The sequence below is a fragment of the Nannobrachium achirus genome, assembly GCF_963921795.1.
Source record: "Nannobrachium achirus genome assembly, chromosome: 1".
In the NCBI taxonomy this organism is placed as follows: domain Eukaryota; kingdom Metazoa; phylum Chordata; class Actinopteri; order Myctophiformes; family Myctophidae; genus Nannobrachium; species Nannobrachium achirus.
This window is the reverse complement of record NC_137810.1, coordinates 47,015,299-47,040,776: the sequence shown is the minus strand read 5'-3', so window position 1 is coordinate 47,040,776 and position 25,478 is coordinate 47,015,299. Positions and strand designations below refer to the sequence as shown.

The 25,478-nt window shown below is 43.8% G+C and overlaps 1 protein-coding gene across 2 annotated transcripts in view; it reads right to left on the bottom strand.

Annotated features, from left to right (window-relative positions):
* Positions 1-25,478, bottom strand: part of palld (palladin, cytoskeletal associated protein) — a 149,167-nt gene that overhangs the window by 97,674 nt on the left and 26,015 nt on the right. Inside the window, exons 1-2 of one of the 2 annotated variants that reach the window (XM_080736527.1) lie at positions 2,335-2,396; positions 2,046-2,294 (exon numbers count right to left, since the gene is read on the bottom strand). The exons of the other annotated variant lie outside the window; for it this stretch is intronic. The gene's annotated coding sequence lies outside the window, so the exon portion shown is untranslated. Of the gene's footprint in view, positions 1-2,045; positions 2,295-2,334; positions 2,397-25,478 lie in introns of those variants that run through there. 2 annotated transcript variants of the gene reach the window in all.

The window sequence follows — 25,478 nt, the reverse complement described above, 5'->3', positions numbered from 1 at the left end:
TGCTAATATACAGCATACGATTTGTGAAAGTGACAAACGGGCTTCACAGTTATGTCAGGTGTGTTCATATGCTAATTTTGATGCGATTTCAGATCAATTGCTCCAGCCACTGATGAGAAACACTGTTTCAGACAGACAGACAGACAGACATTCGCAAAATTATAGTATAGATGGTTGAGAATTACTGCTAGAGCTGTAAAAATCTTCTCTAAAGGGGGTCCCTGGCATATTTTTTCAAATGGGGTCCGCAGTATAGTAAGTGTCAATTTGGGGGTCCTTGACATGAAAAGGTTTGTGAACCACTGCCCTACGGCATTTACAAACTGGGGGTTCTTCAAATTAGAACATTTGACAGTCAGTGTTGTAATGAGTGTCCTACAGGCCATACTCATGGACACGCAGAGAATGGAAGAGTTTCTTCTGCTTGATTGATTGAATACTTTATTAGCAGTTCGCATAGGAAAAGCACAGGACAGTACAGGTCAGATACAAGGTCAACTAATAGGATTTAAACCACAAGAAAGCATAATGGCTTTACATTTGGGTCTCTTTGCACTCATTTCGTTGAGAAATTATTTCCTGGCCCCTAGGGAGGGGAAATTGCTTTTACTGCTCAGACGGCTCAAAGGGCTTAATATTGGCTGCCATGTTGAGTGGTCAGATGGGTGGGCTCACTGGGCTGATGAGTGGACTGATGGGTGGGCTGAGATCTTTAGAGCTGGCCTCAACACTAGTAAACAAGTAGAGGTTTTGGCCTTCTACTTGCTAGAGAATGGGGGAGAAAGAGGGTGCACACCAAAGCAATCCAGCCAGTAGTTTGAAATAATATATCTTGTCTGGACCAATGATTGTTAGCTTTTAGTGAGGCTAAACATGTGTAACATTGTTAGAGATTAATTCTTAATTAAAACAAATATACCGGTATTTACAATCTTTGAGAGCATTAAACACTGCAAACACAGAGCTTGTTTGAGTGTGTGTGTGTGTGTGTGTGTGTGTGTGTGTGTGTGTGTGTGTGTGTGTGTGTGTGTGTGTGTGTGTGTGTGTGTGTGTCAGAGATAGTGACAGACACATGTACAGCAGCTGAGCTGTAAAAGCAGGCTCACGGATGATGATTGCACGCGCACACACACACACACACACACACACACACACACACACACACACACACACACACACACACACACACACACACACAGACACAGACACACACACACTGTTGTCAATAAAGTGGCAGCTACAGTAAGAACAAACTTGTCAACATTTGCTCCAGTAATAAACCATCATAGGCCTAGTTCACGCACACTATCGGATTCTCACTGAATGAACACACAAGCACACGCACGCGCGCACGCACACACGAACGCACGCACACACACACACACACACACACACACACACACACACATACGAACACGCACACACACACACACACACACACACACACACACACACACACACACACACACACACACACACACACACACACACACACACACACACACACACACACACCAAAGTTCTTCTCACGGACCCATATAATCCCCAACCGGACTCGACAAATGAAATCTCAACCACATGACCAACTATGCAGACCAAATATCTCCTTTCACACAAGAAATCTAGGTTGGCTCTTTGTGGCTCCGCACAACACATCAAAACGCACCCTAAACAAACTCTTATTTTTGTTTTGAGCATTAGTTTTTTATAAAAATTAAGAAAAGGCCGCACACTTGTAGCCACAATGCAGGATTTATTCAAATGAAAACCAATTTGTTTTTTAACAATTATGAAAAGTTTTCGAAAATGTTTGCCTATTACAGCACGACATGTCCATAATAGGGACGCCAGATTGAAAGCTATAAGATTAACAGCACTGGTTCTCAAAGTGGGGTCCAGGGACCCTCAGCAGTCCTTGAGGGGATTCTAATGGACACTTACAGGTCTGTAACTCTGAGAGAGTGCAGCACGCTTTCAGAGTAGTGGGGGTCCTTAAAAAAGTTTGAGAACCACTGTGTTAACGACAGCAATAAACAGCATCTTACCTGCAGTGGTTGATGATGTCACTGAGGATTTCCTTGATAACTGCGAGTGTGTATGTGATACTCTGCTACGCACAGCCTTCCAGTGTGTATGTGATACTCTGCTACGCACAGCCTTCCAGTCCCACTGACAGTCAGAACAACACAGCCACTGCCAGAGACACCGACCCCCTCACACACCATGGCTCAGCCACTGTGAGTCACACACGCACTCGTGCGCGCGCACACACACACACACACACACACACACACCTACACACACACACACACACACACACACACACACACACACACACACACACACACACACACACACAGAGCACAGAGGGAGGGAACAGCTGAGAGAGCTGCCAAATTCCTCACAAGCAGCGAGAAAGAGCGACAGATAGAGACAGAGTGAGACAGAGAACGACAGATAGAGATAGAGAGAGAGAGAGAGACAGAGAGAGACAGAAAGAGACAGAGACAAACAGAGAGACAGAAAAAGACAGACGGACAGAGAAGACAGACAGACGACTTAATAGACAAAACAAACTGTCTGCAGACTGGACTCTGGACACCAGTCTGTGTTTGACTTCTTGCCTCTTGCAGCTACAGTAAATGACAGCATTACAGGTTGGATGTGCAGTGACCCTGAAGCCTCTACACAGCATGTAAAACAATGACAGGACATCAGCATGGCCTGCTCTCACCCTGTGTGCCAATGCGTGGGCGTGTTCAAACATTTTAACTAGCCGGCGGCGGCGGGCATCATGTTATTCTCCCGCTCGGTGGAGTCAAGCAAAAAACAAGGCATGTGTTTTTGGCCGCCGAAATGCAATAACTACCAGCTACAGCGCTACTATAAGTCATAGTCTGCCGGCCATCAAAAGCAGAGGAGCACTATAGGGCAGTGTTTAGGGACACAAGAAATGACAAAGAACCATTTTAAATGCACTTGTTTGCTTTGTAACCCAGAGTGGGGGCAGGGCTACAATATAACAAATAAAACAAATGGCTTTACTATGGGAAGGCGCCGCTAACAAGTATCGGCCCTCTTCCTGCATGTCTACAGTACTGTCTGTAGGGCAGGCCACTTAGGACTGGGCAGAAAATAGATACTGGAAAATAGTCCAATTAGGTCACTCTGGATCAAAACAGACCTGTCACCACTTGGGAGTGGGCAAGCACCTGACAAGGATGGAACAGATGTCTATACTTTGTCCAATCATACTCTGTGCAGTGTGCACACATGCGTGCGGTGAGATAATCTAATAATCACATACACTCACAACGTTCAAATATGAGTGCTGTGATTGAGGAGGGGTTCGGTGGGTACAAGGCTGATGTCCAGGGTGACAGGGGCAGGACTCCCTGTGGTCAAGGGGGGAGGTCTGGTTCAACCCTTGCCCCCCAGGGGGCCCTAAATGCAGGGCTATTTTTATCTCTGTGTGTCAGCGAAGACTGACTGTGTGAGGGCCTCCACCACCGCTGGGACCAGGCAGGTGGGATTATTTGTGGTTCTTGTTGCTGGGAAGGTCTCATACCAGGAGCTCTCTCTCTCTCTCTCGCTTCGTTCTGTGTGTGTGTGTGTGTGTGTGTGTGTGTGTGTGTGTGTGTGTGTGTGTGCGTGCGTGCGTGCGTGCGTGCGTGTGCGAGTGCGACTTAAAAGATGCACTGAGGTAAACACGCATCCATCACGCGGATTAAACAACGTCCTGACAGTGAGATCACCCGCGTCTTTTGTTTAAATTCCCCAGAGCAGAGCTTGTGAAAGCGCCGTGGTTTCATAGTCATCATTCCCATTTGGAGTCGAACTATCGTGATTACGACATGAAAGCTCTGTGAAGCCCACCTCCCCCCGCCCCCCCCACTTCCCCTGCTCCCAGGTGGCAGTAAAAGGCAGGTTTAATGAGAGGAAGGCTTTTTACAATCTCCTCATGTTCCTATTCATTACAAAGCTAACGGACAGCAGCCAGCTCTGTCTCAGACCTACCTTATGCACTTATGGGTCGCACACACACACACACACACACACACGCACGCACGCACGTACGCACGCACGCACTCGCAAACGTTTGTATTACCATACTTGTGAGCACATCAACATTTTAGGACGTGATTTTATGTATGGCATTTTGACTATTTCTGTCAACCAAACCGTGTACCCAAAATCCCACACAGTGTGAGTGAGTGGTGCCTTAGGCTGCTCAATGGCGCCACTTGAAGGTAGGTCACCCAGCGGTATTGCAGCTGTTGGTTGAGGCCATACTCATACAAGGCTACATATGGACAGACATACACACACACACACACACACACACGGTCAGTTGTTGGAGCAGCTTGTACCTCTCGAAAATAGCCAAGCTATACAATCTCGACAATTTTCGGTGTGTGACCTGAATCTTTTCCTCATTGTACTTTTCTTTTTTAATTAACTGTAAAACAACCATTATTTTGTCTTGTGAGGAGGACAAGGAAAGTATTACTCACTTATGTCTATTGTGGGGACCATACTTGTGGGACATTTGGCCCAGTGTAAACACGCTTTGTTGTGCACTTACAGTATGGGCCTGGCGTGCACGCACAGACGCACTCACACACACACACACACACACACACACACACACACACACACACACGCACATGCACACGCACGCACGCACACACACACATACGCACACGCGCGCGCGCAGAACCACAGCACAGCAAAAAAATCCTTCACATCACAAACAAGCCAAACATCCTCGCATAGCGGAGCGCAGCGCGCCCACACCACATGCGCACAGCATCTCCTTGTTTTAAAGAGGGTCACTTTGGGGTCTCTCGACATCAAGAGGTTGTCATGACGACGTCTTATTTTTTCTGTAATCTCCAGGGGAACCAGAAGGACAGTAACAAAAACAAAGAGCATGTCCACCGATGGTGTCATGCCGGGAGGAACATCGCTCTCTCTGCTACTGTCAAATAAAACACAGCAATATAACAAAGGAGACTTGTTCAACATTTACGCATTATCCTCACTGTCAGGGCAGAAACCTCTTATCTCCATATCCTAACTTTTTGTGATTTAAAAAAGAAAATCACCCTACGTGATCATACTACAGCGTCACACAGAAGCATCAAAATTAGTAGATCCGCAAGCTCGAAAAGTGGCACGAAGCAACACATTTTGAGCTTGTAGATCTGCTACTTTTACTATTTTAAAAACTTTTAATCCTGAAAAGTAACAGTTTTGGACATAAGAGGTTTCCACCCGACAGAGACGATGTCTAAAAGGGTTAGATAAATAAGCCGCATGGATCCAATGGATCTGACGTAGTTATTTAGTCAACAAACTTCAGTCAATAGTTTTTGTTAAATAAATATTTAGAAGACCCACAGACAATTTTCACTTTAATTATTTCTTTCAAAATTCTAAAGATCTGCAAGTGAAGCGGACACCATGTCGCATCACAATGCGTTGTGATACTGTAGTATAAGGAAGTATAGGACATTAATTTACAGGGGGAAAAACAAGGTTACGAACTTACGAGATAAGAGGTTTTTGCCCGACACGACAGCAACGATGTCGAGTCCACAACGTATGTTTAGAGGAAAACGGGATGGTGACACCAGCGGAAAAGAAATATAATATATAAAAAAAACATCCTGGGGGGGCTGTAAGAAGGGGATCATCAATGATCAAACAATACCCCTTTGTCTTGTCATCCGTAGAGGGTAAACAGATGGAGACAGCTGATTGCCACATGTAGAGATTATTTAGATGATCATGACTTTATAGCAGGAGATGACTAGTTGCTTTTGGAGTTGACACAAGGTAGCCAGAGCACATCAGAGCTGATCCGCGATAACGGCTGTCAATGTCACATGCAGTAGTGGAAAGAGTACGCACATTTATTTTTGTGCGGTGCACGCATCGCTCCTTGGAGTGAGTGTAGCTATGTCTGTCTGTCTGTCTGTTTGTAGCATACACAAACGCTGCAATAGCACTGTGTGACCAAGTAGCGCTTTTGAACGCACGCACGCACGCACGCACGCGCACACGCACACGCACACGCACACACACACACATAAACACACACACTGAATGTAGTGGAGTAGAAGTATAAGTAGCCTACTGAATATTGGAAATACTCCATTAAAGTACTTAGTTACTTTACAGTACATCACTGTCACATGCAGAAGCTTCATGGCTCCATAAAGCTAATCTTAGAGCTCTCTGCCCCCCTGTGCCCCCCTCTCTGCCCCCTGTGCCCCCCTCTCTGCCCCCCTGTGCCCCCCTCTCTGCCCCCTGTGCCCCCCTCTTGCCCCCCCGTGCCATTACTGTGCCATTAACTGTGTTATGTCTAAACCCACACTGGCTCAGCTTCCAGCTCAAATAAGACATTGTCTTGCCTGTCTTGCCTGTTAACAGCAGGAGGAGGAGGAGATCATAGACACTTTGGCCCATCTGGAGCACAGTGACAAGCTAAGGGCTCATGCATACTCGGCTTTTAGAGACAAATCTATTTAGGTTCGGCTCTGTCTAAACCACAATATGAGGGGGGGGCGGGTACCGTCATTAATTTGGATGTTCGGTGCGTCCGAGATTTAGAGACTCCCCGAACCGAACCGTCTCTAAAAGTGGAGTAAGCATCGGCCCAAACCCTCCACAAAACATAGCATTGATGTCGGGAGGAAACCTTGTACTTATAATATAACTTTTGGACAAAGGAACGGTTTTGGACATAATATTATTATGTCCAAAACCGTTCCTTTGTTATTACCTTTTTTTTTTTTTTAAATATGCCTATAAAATAGTGAAAATAGCCTATCTGCATCGCTACTTTAGTGCGGCACTTGTATGATGAAGTAGGAAGTTAATTCCTAACAATATATTACAATTTCAAATATGGACACACTGTATGAGGTTTCTGCCCGACAGCGACGATTAGCCTACATACATGACATATGACATGACATCTGTCTGTCTGTCTGTCTGCACATACTCCTGACAGTATTGGGGGTATGGGCGTACACACACACACACACACACACACACACACACACACACACACACACACACACACACACACACACACACACACACACACACACACACACACACACACACACACACACACACACACACCTGCATCAATAACGCTGTATGTGTGTGGGTGGATGTTTGATAGTTCCCCTCAGCAAGAGCAACATGGACCCAACAAGAGCGTGGTTCTTGGAAGTGGGCTTACAGAACGGTAAATCTAACACGGAAATGTGGGCTTTGAAGTCCAAGCTCGGCCAGGCTTGCAGAGGGGGTTTGGCAGCCAGCGGATATGACTTTGTTAAACAGAACAGACACCAGCGAACTGCCGATCTCTGAACGCAACCATAGACCCTGGTTCAGTTACACAATACAGACACACTTTAACTAGTGGTGAATCAAGTAGCTAAGTACATTTACTCAAGTAGCTGAACGATTATGAGGTAGATTTATTGAGTGTTTAGGTTTTTGTTATACTTTAAAGTAAATCTGTGCAAATTATTGTACTTTTTACTTAGCTTTAGCTTTAGTTACTACTTTTCAGTACTTTTACCTCTACAAGCTTGTGAGCTTGTAGAGGTATTACTATTTTCAATAAGGTTTTCTTTGGTAGCCTACTGTACGTACCGTATAGTTGATGCCAATACTTTGGTACTTTTACTCAAGTCAAAATATAGATATTGCAACTTTTACTTAAGTTCAAGTCCATGACTGACTTGAACACCATGGGAAAGTAAGACTGTTGTCAGAAAACAGGCGCCATATGATTTTAAAACAAGCACGTCTCACGTTCCTGTTATACATATACTGCCAATAGCCAAATTACCAAATGTCAGTCTAGTCCTGGTGAACAGCATTAGACAGCTTTGCTAAGTGAAAACGACAGGAATGTAGAATGCACCACATTTGCATTTGCCAGAATGATTTGGACTAAAAGCATGTGGAAGAATAACAACACATTTCATCCACCCATACGCATGGACAGTATAAATACTCATAATGCAATCTAGCTTATGTGGTTATCTCGTCTCGGCACGGAATAACACATTTAAAAACCAGCTGAACTCTAGCATTCTTAGCTTTAATATATATTCAATGACGTACAGTTAGTATATACAGTATTTTATATAGACCTATATATATATATATATATATATATATATAATATTAAACAACTAAATGGAGCTCTTACGACCTATTTTATAAGCCGTCTTACAACTGTGTCGTGGAAAAACCTTGCACATTTTTGAAACATTTGTGAATAAAAAAATTGAGTCCATTTCTATAGTTTTTACTATCGATTGGTTTGATTAACGGCTGCAGCCCTTTTGAAGCAGGGCATACAGCACAGCACAGCACAGCACAGCACAGCACAGCACAGCACAGACTCTGTGACCTCGCTTCTTTCGATACAAGGCTCAGTTCCACTTTGACAAACGTCAGCCAGACATGGAGCATCGCTCTTCCTCCCCCTCCCATACATGTACACCCCCCCCCCCCCCCCCCCCCCACCACGACCCTCCCTGACACACATGGACCCCCCTCTGGCTCTCCACATGACATCACAGCACTAGAGCCAACGGAAGGCCAAGGGGATGGGGGGTCCCATGCGAAGTCCCCCCCCCACTAGCAGAAAACAAGCAGAGACAGAGAGGAGAGGAGATCTAGCATGACGGAGTGCATGATGGCCAAAGAGAAATTCATGTGTGCAGCTTGTGTTTAAGACAGCTTAATGAAGCCAGCTGTTATAGTGCCACATGTACACGGGAAGGAAGGAAGACTCGGGTGCGAGTTTTTTTTTTACGAGCCTCATTTCACCTCTTGTCGGCTCATAAAACATGCACTGTAACACACACACACACACACACACACACACACACACACACACACACACACACACACACACACACACACACACACACACACACACACACACACACACACACACACACACTGTTCTTACAGCAGAGCAAAAAAACACTTGAAGACACGCAAACCACACACAAGAGTTGAATATTGTCAAAGGTAGAAAGGCAGGGCACATGAAATCTGGCTCGACATCAAACGCGGCAAGCGTTGGCGGCCGTACAGGAATCAGACTCTAGACCAAAAAAAGAAGAAAAAAAAAAGAAAGGAAAAAAAAGCCTAAAAATATCTCATCAAAAGGCAGATTACTGTAAGCTGAATGTAATGACCGGACCTTATCCAGCATGATGAATGGCAGAGAGACATTTAGCAGGTGAGCGCGCGCGGAGAGGAATGCTGTTCACGGGGGCCCGCTGTACAAGAAAGGGCCCCCCCTGGGACCCATATGACTCACAAGGGCCCAACGGAGCCCACAACAGAGACGGACTCTCAACACTTCCGCTCTGGGGGTCTGGATGCATGATCGGTGGGTCATTCCTCCGTGGTATGACGGTGTCGCTCTGTTAGCTTGTACAGTACATGTACAGTATCGGTTCTTTTTCGGCGAGCGACCCCCACCCCTCCTGCCACGATGGCTTATGAATTAAGCTGGAGCGGAGCTGGAATCTCACTCCGCTCGGGCTCGCATACTTGAGATGCTCGCGTTTGTGGGTGCGTGTTTTGGGGTGTATAACTTTCAGGCCGTCTGCGGTTATATCGAGATGGGCCTGTGGTAAAACTCATCATCCATCCGTCTTCCTCGAGAATGTGTGTGTGTGGGTGTGGGTGCTTTAATGACCCCGCGATGGGCTCTATAAATGACGAGGGGCAAAAGGCCTAATTTGATGCTCCGCCGCGTGACAGAAATAACAGGTTTTCGAGAGAAAGACGCGGTGTCACTCATTCTAAAAAACTGTGGAGTTATTTTGGGGCTGGGTGTAAGTATGAATTAAGTGTGTGAGAGCTGGCCGTCTGGGGGTGCGGTGGGGGTTGGGGGGTGGGGTGAAACGGGGCGCCCTGACACTGAGAGAGCCGGAGAAGAGGCTGCCGAGAAGAGAGGAGGAAGATTTATGGCCTGTCTTCTCCTCCTCCTCCTCCTCAGCCAGGCTTACATTACCATCCTCCCACCTCGCATGACTGCAGGCTTTGTCTGCCGCAAGACACGCTTTACATCAGACGCCTCTTTTTTCCTCTCTCTCCAGACTGTTGCTAATGCACTTCAGCGTTTGCGAGAGAATTATAAGCAACAAAGGTTTATGAAAACAAGCCCAAAAGAAGCTACTATAGGCCACATAACCCCTAAACTGCATACATCGGCTATTTGAAAATCAAACATAACCCCGGCACAAAACCTTTTGAGATGGGGGTCTGCCGCACAAATACACAGTGGTTTGCGGGGGTCTTTGCCATGAAAATGTTTGAGAACCACTGGTTTAAACAACATTTAGGATGGAAGCCCAAATAAGCGACTATTCACTTTAGAAACCACACCTACAGTACTGTACCAACGATAGACCACCGAATTTCTGACATCACTGCTGCTAGCGGGCGCCAACCCCCTGGGTCACGCTGTTATTTGTTGTGTTGAAATCCCCATAGGAGAATCTTAAGCTCCTTTTACACCAAAAGAACTTTGGTTCTAGAACTGGTTCCGTTGTTCTAGATTCTTGGAACCTTGTTAAGGTTCCAAAACAGCTTTTAGGGTTCTGAACCAACTCATTTTCAGTGGAAACAGTCTGAACTCGTTCAATATTTGTCGGGGATAAAAAGAACTGAATGGGTTCAACCCCGGTGGAAAGGGGGCCTGGCTGTGATCACGTCATATAAGAACTGTGGTCCAAAAATAAACAAATCATCCGGGCGTTTCTGTCAGGGGGGAGGCTCTGCATCGTTTATGATATTCATTCATATTTGATATAGCCTGATTCTGGAGAAAATGTTGTTAATTCTGACGTAAAAGTCGGAAACTACACTTCCGGGGATGCTTCCTGGGTCTGAAATCACTGTCCCTACTATAGCCGTGTTCATGGGAAATGTAGTCGTTGGGTTTTGTTTCTAGCGTTTATTGTGTTACTCATTGGGTACATTTGTACATTTCCTCCTTCAGTCGGTACTTTCATATCCATATGAGTAACATCGCCGGGGTGGTGTGTTAATTTTTGGAACACAGTTCTTATATGAGGCGATCTAAGATGATAACAACGGGACCCAGGGAGATAGCACCAGTGACGTTAGACTTCGGTGGTCTATTATAAGCAACTTTTATAACGAAAAACAAGGCTTATAATAAGTGGAATTGGCAACACTGATGCGCTTGAACGTGCCGCGTTTCGAGCTTGTGGATCTGCTACTTTTGATGCTTTTTGTGTGACGCTGTAGTCTGATCAAGTAGGGCGTTCATTTAGATAGAATATGGAGATAAGAGGTTTCTACCCCACAGCAACAATATGAAAGGTTTCATGTGGTTACACGTATGTTGATGCCAATACATGCTTTTACTCAAGTTAAATTTTGAATGCAGGGCTTGTACATTGTTTTATGGCTACTCTTACTAAAGTAAAACAATTATAATCTGAGTACTTCTTCCACCACTGCCATCGCCTTATGATGATGATGAAGTATCGTTATGGTTATGGTGGTAATTCTGTGTACGGCCCCCAGTTCTCACCATATACACCACAGGCATCGAGATTACTCTTAATATCACCAAAAACCCAAACCAGGACTTGTTTATTTATTTCTTTGTTTCAACAATAGCACACGTCCCCAGTCTGTAATTACCGTTAATATGGCAAATCCCTCAGCACAAACACAAAAGAAAAGTCCCATAACAAAATGCTAAATGTTTCTCAGACTTGCTGTAGCCTAGGGCTTGCTTCTGCATCCGTGCGTGCGTGCGTGCGAGCAGGGCTGGATTTGCTGGCGGGGTTGATATGGAGGGATGGTATTCACGGACCACGCCTCTGCTTTTGATATCACCCCTCTCTGGTCATTCATTTTTAATGGTCAGGGATGGAGAGATGTGTTTGCTTCTGGTCAAGACTGAATTAAATACATGTATTTCCTTTCTTTTCCTTTCGTGAAATTCTGATTAGGTTTCATATTTACATTTGATAATATCACAACACACACTAAAGCAATAAAAAATGGATGTTAATCACGCCTATTTTGGTCAAAATAGAAATTATCCTTAAAAAAATATATAATAACGGAAATAGACGCTCTACAAGCTCACAACACGCCGCAATTTGAAGATCGGCTATTACGTGAATAGGAAAAAGTCGTTCCCCCTCCCCCCTCCTGTTTTGTTTACAAATCAAACCCTGAGTCTTGTATGACTCAATCTTGAGAGCATGTGTGTGTGAGTACCCACGGTGAGTGGCTAAGCGGATTAAGCGGGTTCAGGGCAGGAGGGAGGAGGATGGTGGTGGTGGTGTGTGTGATGAATGACCCCAGGCAGGGCAGGGTAGGGGCCTCCCGGACCTGGACGTCCCAGACAGACTCCCAGGCTGCTATAGGAGAGGAGGAGAGCTGGAAAACTCTCACCTGCTGCGGGCAGAGGGACGGAGGGACGGACGGGGGCCAGACTTCACACCCAGCCTCCAGGCCAACTGGCCAACAACACCATTCATCATCACACCACCGCCACTGTCTGGGGAACACTGTCCGTTTGAGCCTTTTTACGCGTTTTAATGTTGCGTTTCTCCATTTTACAGACTGTAAAACACCACACTGTTGGGCATTTGTTCTCAGTATAACTAGTATGCACAGTTTCCTATCTTGTCTCTCATGTGATGTTAGAATGGCAAGTATTTTGGTTTGCCTTCATTTTGTATTTTGATTACGTTCACATCTGTGAAAGTGTTTTTTTAATTGTAAATTCAAATACACAGGAGAATACTGAGTTTTAATGTGACTTTGAAAGTGTCAAAAATGGAACCAAGTAACAATAAGGGTTTTCAGGTATTCACTTTTATGAATAACCACATGAACCCTAACGTCCCTATTCTGGACAGGAAAACATTCAACGTGACACGTTGTAAGCATCTATCAGCTAATTATGGTGAAGAGATTTGGTGCAGAGGGAAAAAGGAGGGGACCAAAGGATAGTCCCCTAGGGGACCCCAGTCAAGTATAATACGGTTTAAATGGAAGAATGGAGGGCGGTCGCTTTGTTGTTGTTGATTTTCTATTAAAAAAGCCCTCTAAGGTGTTAAATTAACACTTTAATACAAGTAGGCAGTGTATAACTCATTACACAAATAACCCAATTACTCAACAACACTAGCTACTAGAGTACATCAAACTGACTGACACCAACGTGTAAAACTTGAGATTCCGTTAAGCTCTCAAACCTGTTTCTACAACCAAATAAAAAGGTGTATTATAGTCAGTGTGACAGCCATAGGCTGGCGTTAAACCTGCACTCTAAGCTCTTTCATTATCCAGGATTAAACATGTTATGACATCATCAGAGATACAAACCGATGCGGCTGCCAGAAACCTTGTATCTCCATAATTTCAAAATCTATATTTTCCGTTATTATTACTAGTAATAATAACTCCAATGGACCCATTGGAAAACATATTTTCTTTCCATTTACTGCAAACTAACGTTTATTTCCCCCCCTTCAGGAGATCAAACGAGGCCACGGGGGTGAGAGGTTCAAATGACTGCTCTCTCCAGGCCAAACAAACAGTCAGTGTCATCATACAGCCAACACTACGTCATGACTCAGCGTTTGGTCAGCTGCTGTGACCTCATCATCAGGACAGGGATCGTGCCGGGAGAAAGAGCTACGTACAGCTACAGTACCATTAGGGTTTTTTTTAAACTAAAGTTAAAGTAGCAATGTTACTGGGGCTCAGGAGGTAGAGCGGCCAATTTGGTTACCCCTGTGTTGAAGTGCCCTTGAGCATGACACTGAACCCTCTGGTTGGTGCCTTGCAAGGTTTCCTCCGCCATTGGTGTGTGAATGTGTCAATGTGATGTACATTGTAAAGCACTTTGGATGCAGGAGCTATATAAATGCAGCATTTACCACAATATAAGATTACAATTCAATGCTACTTGTAAAAGGCCTGTATTCTAAATTTTGCCTGACTAAAAAAGTACAAAAGTATTGGCATCGAATTATACTTATCGTACCAAAGAAAAAGTACTCAAATCTTTCAATCTTTTTCAAAAATAGCAGATCTACAAGTCATTTGAAATGGCACAAGGAACCAGGGAAACAGAGACCAAACACATGGGAGCAGTGGTCTTAAGGAGCAGACACGATGACAAATTTTGGTGTCCGACTGTTTGTCTGTCTGTCTCTGTGTGTGTTTGTGCGCGTGTGCATGCATGCGCGCATATACGCGTGCAGTGTGTGTGTGCATGTTGAATGTATGCGTGTCCTTTGGTAAATATTAGCCTTGGCCCCTGGTCCGAGCATCTTAATTCAAACAAGGATCATATTGTCGTTGTCGGGTGGAAACCTTGTATGTCCAAAACCGCTTGTTTTGTATTTATCATTTTTAAAATGATTTAAACTAGTGAAAACAGCCGTTCTACAAGCACACAACGCCTCGCGGCTGCTGTTTTCACTACTTTTGTGCGATGGCCTTGTAGGCTATGCAGTGCTTTTAGGCTACTTTGTGAAAAAATTACAAATTTGAAACATGGACACGAGGTTTCTGCCCGACAGTGACGATACATTTAATGACAAATTCCACTGTCTGCCTTCTATTCCTGACTCTGCCTTGTTTGGGTTTCACCGAAAGAGAGAGAGAGAGAGAGAGAGAGAGAGAAAAGATTAGAATTCCTCGGCGGCCTCTCATCTCTTTCCTCAACGTTCCCCCTGTGGTCCTGTGTGTTCTGCTGGAAACCGACGCATCCACCATCTCCCTGCGCTCGGCGGCAGCGATGAGAGCTTAAATGCCTCGTTTGCACGGCAGGCCCGGCAGTTACTGGTAATGACATGGAAATGGCATCTGACAAAATACCTAAAATAGCACACTGCGTAACTGCGTGCCACGTTTGTGTCTGCTCCAGCATAGCTGAGTAATTATTGTTAGTAATAGACTGCGATGCCTAATTTATGCTCAGAAAATAGCAGATCTATGAGGTCAGAGTGTCATAGTCCGTGTCGCGTTGATTTAGATTGTCTATTACGGCACGAGACGTGCGACGAAGTATACGTCGGGCTTGGGTGATGAGGCACTCACAGAAAGTTTGGTGTTAGGCCTACTACACACGACGCACACACACACACACACACACACACACACACACACACACACACACACACACACACACACACACACACACACACACACACACACACACACACACACACACACACACACACACAGAGAGAGAGAGAGAGAGACCAATACCAACGGAGCTTCAGTATAAACAGGCTTTAGCATAAAGTGGTGTGTGGGAGAATTCTGTGGTACACAAAAGGATATAGTAGTATTAGCAGGGCTTCAGCACCGTATGACTCTCTAAACAAGACCAACTGCAGACGTCTGCAGCAGTGTTTCCCAAGTGCTGTGCCAAGGCACACTGCTGTGCTTCAGACAAGTCTATTGGTTCCTTGAGATTTTGTGACAATCATGCATTATTATTGCGATATACTGCTAATATTGGTCGGATTGGTGGTGTGACGTTGACACTAGTTTTCAAAAATAGCAAAATGGCAGATCTAGAACTAACAGCATGTCATGATACGACATTGTAGATCAGCTATTCCCAACTATCAATCATTTGAGGACCCACTGGAACCCCCTCAAGGGCCCCTGGGTGGTCCCCGGGCCCCACTTTGAGAACCACTGGTCTTACAGGAGGCCGCGCCCAGTGGCCTCAACGAACCAGACCTTCTCTCACTGGGCGTGGGGATATGCTGGCATCAGCTCAGCAACATCTCGTTATTCAAAGCGAAAAGGTGGAATTTGGGGGTATCACCTGCCAAAATCTGGCAACCCCATCAAAGGCCCTGCTCGGGGGAAATGAGCACTAAAATGAGGGAGAAAGCACTTAAAACAGCAAGCTGTGTGAAATCATGAGCGTGCCCACAGACGTACAATCGACTCACACGCATAACAGTTACTGTGCGCACGCTGTCGAATTCCGAGCATATAATCGCGATCGCCGAAGAATGCTCTGTTGTTGTTCACAACAGGAATGAGGGGTAATGAGATATAAAGGGGTTCGGGGGAAGCGTCAAGAAATATGCTAACCTTCCTGTGTATATCAGAAACATATGTCTCCAGTGAACACATCAAAACGGACCTAGGCTACTCTAGTTTGTTTGGGGGGTTTGGACAATTCTCCCCCCACCGGGGATGCAATGTTTGGGCAATTCATATTTTTCTTCTTTGAACTGAGGTTTGTATCATGAGTATATGAAATATTACGCGGCCAACCTGTATGAATGAATGGCTTTATGGATTGTTTATTGGACACTCTCCTGGATTTTATTTTGTATACATTTCGGATATTTGATCATTTGAGATCAGTCTGCACAATGAATGACTAGTTTCACTTTTGGTACTTTAAGTACATTTTGATGCCAATACTTTAGTCCTACTCAAGTACATTTTGATTAGCAAACTTTTACTTGTAACAGAGTGTTTCTGCATGACACTCTACTTTAGGTACAAAACAGGAGTACTTTTTCCACCACTGGGAGCCACTGGCCTAATGGCTCCAATGAAAGACTGGGAGGATTTCACTCATGTCCACATAGTGTTGGTACTACGGAATCATTTTGTTTAGACAAAATAGCCTACAGCTATCTGGCATTTCCACTGCTATCGCTACAGATAAGATTAGCTATAGATAGATGTCAGGCTTTATATGGCAAGTGATAAACCAGATTGGAGAGTCTCCCCACCCACACAAGTATTTATGGCAGGTGTCTTATGAGGAATGCAGATATGGGGACTTCAACCACGTTGGGCATGATTAGACCTCTACAGAGAAATGCTTAATGTTAGTTATTGTGAATTGTGAGATAATTTATCATCAGTGAATCAACTTGTATCAGATTACAGGGTATTTCCAGGATAAAAAACGGTAACATGAGGACATTAACACAGTAACGCACGCACGCACGCACGCACAGCAGCACTTTCAAGGCCTGGGGCCAATTTAGCTGGTAGATCATTTGTCCCGTGGACATAGAGATATTTACGTACCTTCACAAATTTAAAGAAGATAAGATAGCGCGTAATCTCTTTTATTGCACATCTACAGGCTCAGATCGGCTATTTTGGAGGGGGGAAAAAACTTGGCATCTTTGTAAAAATGTTCAAAATGTTTAGAAAATGTTTGAAAACAGGGCTTATGCGTTTAAACATCACAATGGAGATGTTGATTCAACATAGTGGACACAAGTATGGAAATACTGTAAAACACCCCTGCAGTTAGAGTGATGTTTGACTTTGGTAGACGTTTGTATTTAATAGCTCATAGATCTGCTATTTTTGAAAACCAGTTTGAAAACACTATGTGGGGAATGTGGAATAAGTTATAATACAATTTTTTTCTCATGGGGGTCTTCGGTCTAATACATATCAATTTGGGGGTTCTTGGTATGAAAATGTTTGAGAACCACTGGTGTACATACTACATAGTTGACAGCGTTTCAGCCCAAGTTAGTTTTGGTGCTTTTAGCACCCTCTGGTGGACAGATATGTAGACAGAATGACTATACTACTGTATACAGAGACAAACAGACAAACAAACAAGCAGTCCCATTCCATTTCTTTGTTTTTTCTGATAGCAAAATGACTTTAAACTTGATGAGAACGGTCAGTAGATTGTTGTCTGAATACAATTTTGTCTGACTAAATTTTGGGTTGAAAAGGTCAGAGGACAAGGTAAAAAAAAAAATATATATATATACATTTCAAGGTAATAATTACATATTCACACATCTCTCGGTTGGATACCTGCATAGAGTCAGTGGAGATATCATGGTACATCTTTCTAGTTAGAGTTGCACTTGCAGTAGGCCTACTGCTTGCCTTGGCAGTAGTTCAACTAATAAATATGACTTAATATAGGGCAGGCTAATAGCATATCAAACAAAAAAGGAAGATACTGGAAGATACTGTTAACCATGTGTTGTGTTGTGTTGTGTTGTGTTGTGTTGTGTTGTGTTGTGTTGTGTTGTGTTGTGTTGTGTAATGTAATTTCAAGACTATGTGCAAGTGCAACTACAAATATCAAAAGCTGGAGAAGAAATCCCAGCTTGTTTGACACTTTCCTGGATTTCTATGGAGGTGAGTTGGCTGGAGAGTGAAACTATTTTACAAAGCTTATTCAGATCCTAATGGCATGCACATCTTACCACGTCCGGAATTAAATTAACAACCACATTATAAATGCCTAATAGTCCTCTAGTAGTGCTTCACAGTTCAGTTTGTTGTCATTTGTGTACTTTGTGTAACAGATGATGATGTTGGTGTGGGATTTAGCAACACTACACCATCAAACAGCATAATGGAGGACATGGCAACAGGCAGCCAAGGATGATTTGCACTCAGTTGCACTTGTAGATCGTCTATTTTAGGTAACTAGGCTATATAGCCTAGTTACCTAAAATAGACGATAAAATAGACGATGAAAATAGATGCTGAGTTTACATAGCAAGCTAACTATGTGTGATCAAAATTATGCCACACTCAACATCATCTGAAGGATGAGTTTGAGTGTGGCATAATTTTGATCACACATAGTTAGCTTGCTATGTAAACTCAGCACAGAAAGAAAGGAAACTTGACTTTGGTCCATTATATCTCCCCTTTAATAATACAAATTTGTATTGTGTTTTATATCATTTTTATAGTTGATTTGTCGCCTTTACAACGAGGTACAGTTTGTAAGCATCAGGCATTTGTGGAATGATCACCACAGCCAAACGTGTGGGTAGCACCGACCCAGCATTTGCCAACATTCGGTCCATTATATCCCCACTTTAATTATGCCAAATGGTATTGTGTTTGATATCATTGTTATCGTTGATTTGTCAAATTTACAACGAGGTACAGCTTGTAAGGATCTAGCATTCGTGCATGACCAACACAGCCAAACGTGTGGGTAGCACCCCTACAAAAATCTAAAAAGTCAAAATGGCCTGGCAGGCCTGCAATACTGTTCTTTTGGTGTTCGCCTTTGTTGCTTGGAACATTGAATGATTGCACTCTCCCACAGAAATGAGGAAAAGAAAAAACAACACATATTGGCAATTTTTACACTGTTAATGTTAAGCTTAGTGTCAGGGAAGCCCAAAACGAGAGTAAATGCCAGCAGAACAGTATTGCAAGCCATTTAAGCAGAATTCTGGTCGGCGCTACCCACACGTTTGGCTGTGTAGCTCATGCCGAATGCCCGATGCTTACAAGCTATACCTCGTTGTAAAGGTGACGAATCAACGATAAAAATTATATAAAACACAAATTGGTATTATTAAAGGGGAGATATAATGGACCGAAGTCAAGTTTCCTTTCTTTTTGTGCTGAGTTGATATATTTTTAGATTTAGAGTATTTCCTGGGCCAAAGGTTTATGACAGTTTGGTTATGACAGGCTTCTGTACCAAATACAATGTTACACCTGGAACTAATCCTTTGTAGTGATACAGGAAAGCTTACAGCTAGCAGCCACTTCATTGACATCATAAAGCCCCTGCTGCCACCTAGTGTTCACAGCAGCATAACAGAAGTGTCAGGAGGGGAAATAGCAACATGTTGTTTGAGCACATGGGAAATGTTGAGTGTTTGTGTGAAATGGCCTGGCTTGCCAGCTGAGAAACACAACTATTGCTGGGGGAAATAATCTGCTGTTCCAGGCCTAGGCTTAACAGACTCCTGTTGTTCGTCAGTTCATCCTGGGAATACTGCCAAATAACATGCACTTTATAAATACAGCACTGCTTCTCCAGACCTGGAGTCTCTCATTCTGGTCCATCTGCTGTAACCAGATTCTAATCATGGATGTTAGTTATGGATCTAACGCTTGACTTATCCTTCATTGTATGATGCTGTCACTTGCTGAAAATAGAAGTACTAGGTACCGTTGCTAGTGGGGGAATAGTCTCACGCAGCCAAACAACTGTTCCACAATCTCCAACAAATGTTATATAGAGTCTGGAACTACACCTCCTGAAATCAGAGTAACCGAAGCTGGCATTTCCATTCACGAAAATATTAAGCAACAAGCTATAGATTTTGATTTAATAATACATAGCCTGCGAAGTTAGTTCAGGCAGGTGTACTTGAGAGGGTACTTTGCATTGCAGTTGTAATAGGACACACTATTATGCCAGACCCTGGCCGACGTGGAAGTCAGCTGATCATTTGCCAACTACTTAAGCCCGCCCAGTCTGTCATTCTCCCTGCTTCTCTTGCCCGGACTGTTTGCATGTGTTTGCTTGCCAGCACCACCAGTAGGCTCTGCTAATTCTGTTCCCCATGTGGGGGTTGTTTATATATCTATATATCTCCCTGCTCATTATGATTTATGATGTTCTTCTTCTGTGCTGCTTGCTGCTGAGCAGGGAGAAAAGTTAGCAGAGCCAAACGCCAAATTAAATGTGACATACACAATTGTACACTCATTAATAATAAACATAAACATTGTTCAATATATCGTGAGTTACCTGACTGAACTATAAATTAGGATAAATGTGCGCGACTGTAAAAACGAAGCGGAAGTGGAGAAGAGGCTTTACATCCATCTGCTTTATCGCTTAGACGCTTAATTACTCATGATCAGAGCTTCCGTTACCCAGAAATATGATGGAAGCATTTGCAAATTGTGGGAGGCAACAGTCTGGCCACTCGAGACTAGTGGGGGTAGAGAAGGCTATCTGGTAATCATAACAATGCCAGTTCGCCCCTGGTCAATAATGTCTACTGTACTGTATGTATCGAAGTGTCAGATATGTTGTCAGTTCACCACCCAGCCTGAGCCTATGTGTTAAAGTGTCCATGAGCAAGATACCCCTAACAACTGCTCCCCAGGAGCACCCATGCACTGCTCCTAATATACTGTAGTTATAGGCCAGTCAATCTGAGGTTTGACCCAAAATAAATTGCAATAGTAATCATTCAAGGTTTTTTATGATCCTTTGGGTCATCCAAAAAAACATGTTAAAGGTTTTCCATTATATTCTTAGTGGATCAAGGTAAATTCAAGGGGTTCAAGTTTGGGTCCCTTCACTTACTATACAGGAAAAAAAGACCCCCCAAAAAATCTTCTTTAAGTAGCATGTGAGGGGTCTAACTAGGGGTTTTTCATGATTTTGAATCCATTGCAAGCATCTGTTTTGGGCCCCTCACATGCGGGCCCCAAAAAACTGAGCTCAACCCAGAAAAGTGATAACTCATCACTAAACCATAGTTTGTGGGTCCATTTTTAGCCATAGGAATGTTTTCCGTGCAAAACAAATGCTTGCAATGGAATCAGAATCATGAAAAACCCCTAGTTAAACCCCTTTTAAGTCTTTTTTTCCTGTATGGTAAGCGAATGGACCCAAACTTGAACCCCCTGAAAAACTTTTAACATGTTTTTTGGATTACCCTAAGGATCATAAAAAACCTTGAACCATTACTATTGCAATTTCTTTTGCGTCAGGCCCTTTTTTAGCTTAGATTGACTGGTCTATATTAGGATAGGTAAATGCAGAGGACAAAGCCTAATGTGCATCCTTTTCACAGCGGTCAGGTAAACAAAGCTGAATGTACAATACTATCTTACATTGTGGGTCTGTTTCATGTAGGTATGTGGGTGTAACCGCGTACTCCTGTACAGTTAACATCGTGCAGGCACACAGGAACACCTACTGTAAAGCAAAAATATACCGGTCAGAGCCTTCTACCTTCGGAGAGTTGCGTCACTCCCTTTCACTTGATGGGGCCAGGTCTTCTACGCACACATCTATTGGCGTATAGTGACAAACGGCGAACCGGAAGTTTACAGAATGCATTGAAGTCTATGAGGTGTAAAGTGACAATGAACCACGTGACCAGCGCTGTTTCTGACCCCGCAGTGGCAGGACTCTCTGATTATACGACTCTGATACCGGTAGTCCTACTCACAATTAACACAATTACCTTCAGCTGAGTTAAATCGCTATAGGGAACATGGGACATTGTCAGAGCAGAGGTCCAGAAGTCTGTACTTGACCCCCTCCTTTGTTAAAAATAGAAGAATCTACAAGCTCACAAGGAGCTTGTAGATCTGCTACTATCACTGAATGTTAGTCTATAATGACCTGCTCAGAATATAAGGGTGCTGTAGCCCAGGACCAATACTATTGGTTCCGCTCCGGTCGGAGCGGAAATAACTTTAGATGATCGCGTGACCGGAACCACCAGTGCCGTGCACCTCCAAAATGATTCCCCTAGTTTAAAATTGGTTTGTTTGGTTATAATCGTTTCGTTTCTTTTGGTATAGCCTAATAATCGTTTGAGATGTCCATCTTCTGTTATAACTCATGGCGCGACTACCACAATGTTTTTTGTTAGTTTTTTCCTAAACTGGATCACATGTCTAGTCGAACGAAAACCAAGCTTTCCTCCACGGTGGAAAGTCTGGTTATGCGAGGTTAGTGTTTACGTGGTGTTTTTTAGACCTGGTACAGTTGATGGTGATGAATGTAGTCAGAGAGCTACTGTACCTGATAGGATGGAAAACAAACTGTAGCCTACTGTTGTGTCTGATCATGCATTCATTCATTCATTCCGCTTCTCTTCTCTAGCAGTTCCATCTTTCACTTAATGGCAGTGCGATGACTACTCTCATTTCCCTCACAGCATAGAACACAACACACACTACAGACTCCACGTTACCTTTCATACTCCCCAAGAAGGTGAGGTGAGACGTTTCGAGAATGGCGAGTGAAAATGCCTCGTCATGACATTGCATGCATTCCTGGGCCATGGCTCCTGTTGGCCTGGAGACTATTTATACTACAGTGGAGGCAGCTCCATATAGCCTAGCAGACAGATCCATGTCCCCCTGCCACAGCTATTACGTGCTGTGGGTACACAAACTACAGAAAGGAACCATACCACACACAAAATAAACCCTCACACTTAACGGTTATATCCATGTAAACACCGGGTTTCTCTGCCCGATATCACCTTCCTGTCCAGGCTACCTGCCATAAAGCAAGGAAAAATACAGTACACACAATGCACTAAACACACACCCACACCCACAGGTTTGCAATTGATACTTTGTGGGGACATTACACATAGTCTACTATCTTTGTGGGGACATTCCATTCATTTTTAACCCTAACCCTAACCCTAACCCTAACCCTTAACCTAACCCCTAAACACCTTGTGGGGACATATTAATTTGTCCCCACTTGTTTTTTTCCTCCGATTGTACTATCTTTGTGGGGACATGAGGTCCCCACAAAGTAGCAATTCCCTGTCCACACACACACACACACACACACACACACACACACACACACACACACACACACACACACACACACACACACACACACACACACACAGGCCAGCACACGAAACATGGCGAAATGGCTCGTGCCAAAAGAACACAGACGGACTTGAGATCCAATAACATTAGACTTAGAAATCATTAGGCGTGAAGGGAGTACGATGTAGTAAACAACAGAGATGTTGACGGAGATGTGAGGTTGACATTATCTAGAAACAAGAGCGGCGGAGGAGAAGAGGGGTATTTTTGGTTTACTGGACAACAGGTCCAAATAACCCAGTTGGAAGGGAAGGGGCCGCTGTCATCTCAAACGGAGTGGGTTACACTATACCTCCAGGCAGAGGCACCTGACAGTGGGTGACCCGACGGAGCCTCTTTTTCAACTGGCCACGGTACCGACTGACAAATCCGTTTGCGTGGTGTGGAAATCCCCTGGCTCAATGGCAGGTGCTTCAAGAAGAGGGCATGTCAACACCCGACTGCTACCACCTCCTGACTACCTTCCACCTTATCTCTAAACGTTAACCCAGCAAGCCTGCTCTCTACAAACCTCTGGTCAATATCACTGTCCCCTCAATCTGTCTAGTGTCCCCTCCATGTCTTCCCATTTACGTCAGTGCATTCTGTGATCACTGTCATTTAACGTCACAAGCACAGTGAACATGGATGAAGCTGTGTTTATTTTTTAGATAGAGACCTAATAGTGGGTCCTACTAATGTTGTACTAATTAATTAATACATTCTGTATATTATGCATTGAATTGTATGAATTGAGTGGTCCCAGTGTGAATACAGTCGAAAACTATTCTTCTGTAAAGTCCACAGCAAAATCCTCAGCGTTAAAAAGAAAACTTTTATCAACCCAAGTTCTATTGTGAGGAGATCAAAAATATAACGTGGCAACTGGCAAATAGGTATCCTATGGGGACTGTATATTGGTATCGGACAATATTTGCTTCATTGACAGCTATGGGCATATCAGGACATATAAGTTGCCCTTCACTGATGGCGGTGGCTGCATCAATTTTGCGGTGGCTAAATGCTGGTGTGTCGATAATCTGCAGCCAAGCTGTGAGTTATTTACAGTTATTACAGTTATTTTTTATAATTCATATTATTATCTTTCCCTGGACCAAAAGGGGATAATAAATAATAACCAAAAACTAATATCGGTACCGGTTATCCAAATTGTTATTTTAAATATCGGTATTGGTTCAGAATCTCCATATCAGTGGCAAAATAATATGAAGATATAGAGTATTTTTTGCCACACTATATAACTAATCAATTCACATCAGAACAATTGGATTCATGGTTGCGTTCTTCTTTTCTGATGTTGCTGGTTTCTCACATGGATCCATTAGGGGGAAAGTGCGTGCACGCTCATTTCCCTGTCCCTCGTATAGCAGTGGTTCTCTAACTTTTTAGTCTCAGGTCACCCCTGTAAATACGCTTTTCATTTAACGCACCCCTAAATTACATATATGTCATTTTACATTATGCAAATATGTAAATGTTTCCCCCTAAGATACAGCACTGTATCTCACAAGGAAAACGTATAATATCCGTTCTCTTAGGACAGATTGAAAATAACTATACCACTTGAACCCCAGCATCCCTATTCTGGAAGGAATGGACCTCAAAAATGAGATTTGGTGTAAAACTTCAGACACTATGTCTGAAGAAGTTAAACTGAAGCGACATTCATAAAATTCCGGAGGCACCCCTGGACTTGCGTCAAGGCAACCTAAGCCCTAAGGTGGCACGGCACCCACTTTGAGAACCACTGCTGTTGACCGTATAGGAAGGATGCCTACTTCATCCACCCAGCCCACCGTGCAGACAGACGTGCTCCAGCAACCCACAGACGGTTTGTTAGAGGACATAATATACAGTAGGACATGATAGCCAGAGGACAGATAAGATACAAATAATAATTCCAGGAGTCACTATCAAGCCCTCCATACACATGGTTCTCAGCGATGATGCTAAAGAAAGTTCTACGTGACCCATGACAGAAGAGCCTGTGTTGTTGTATCCTCATATATCTA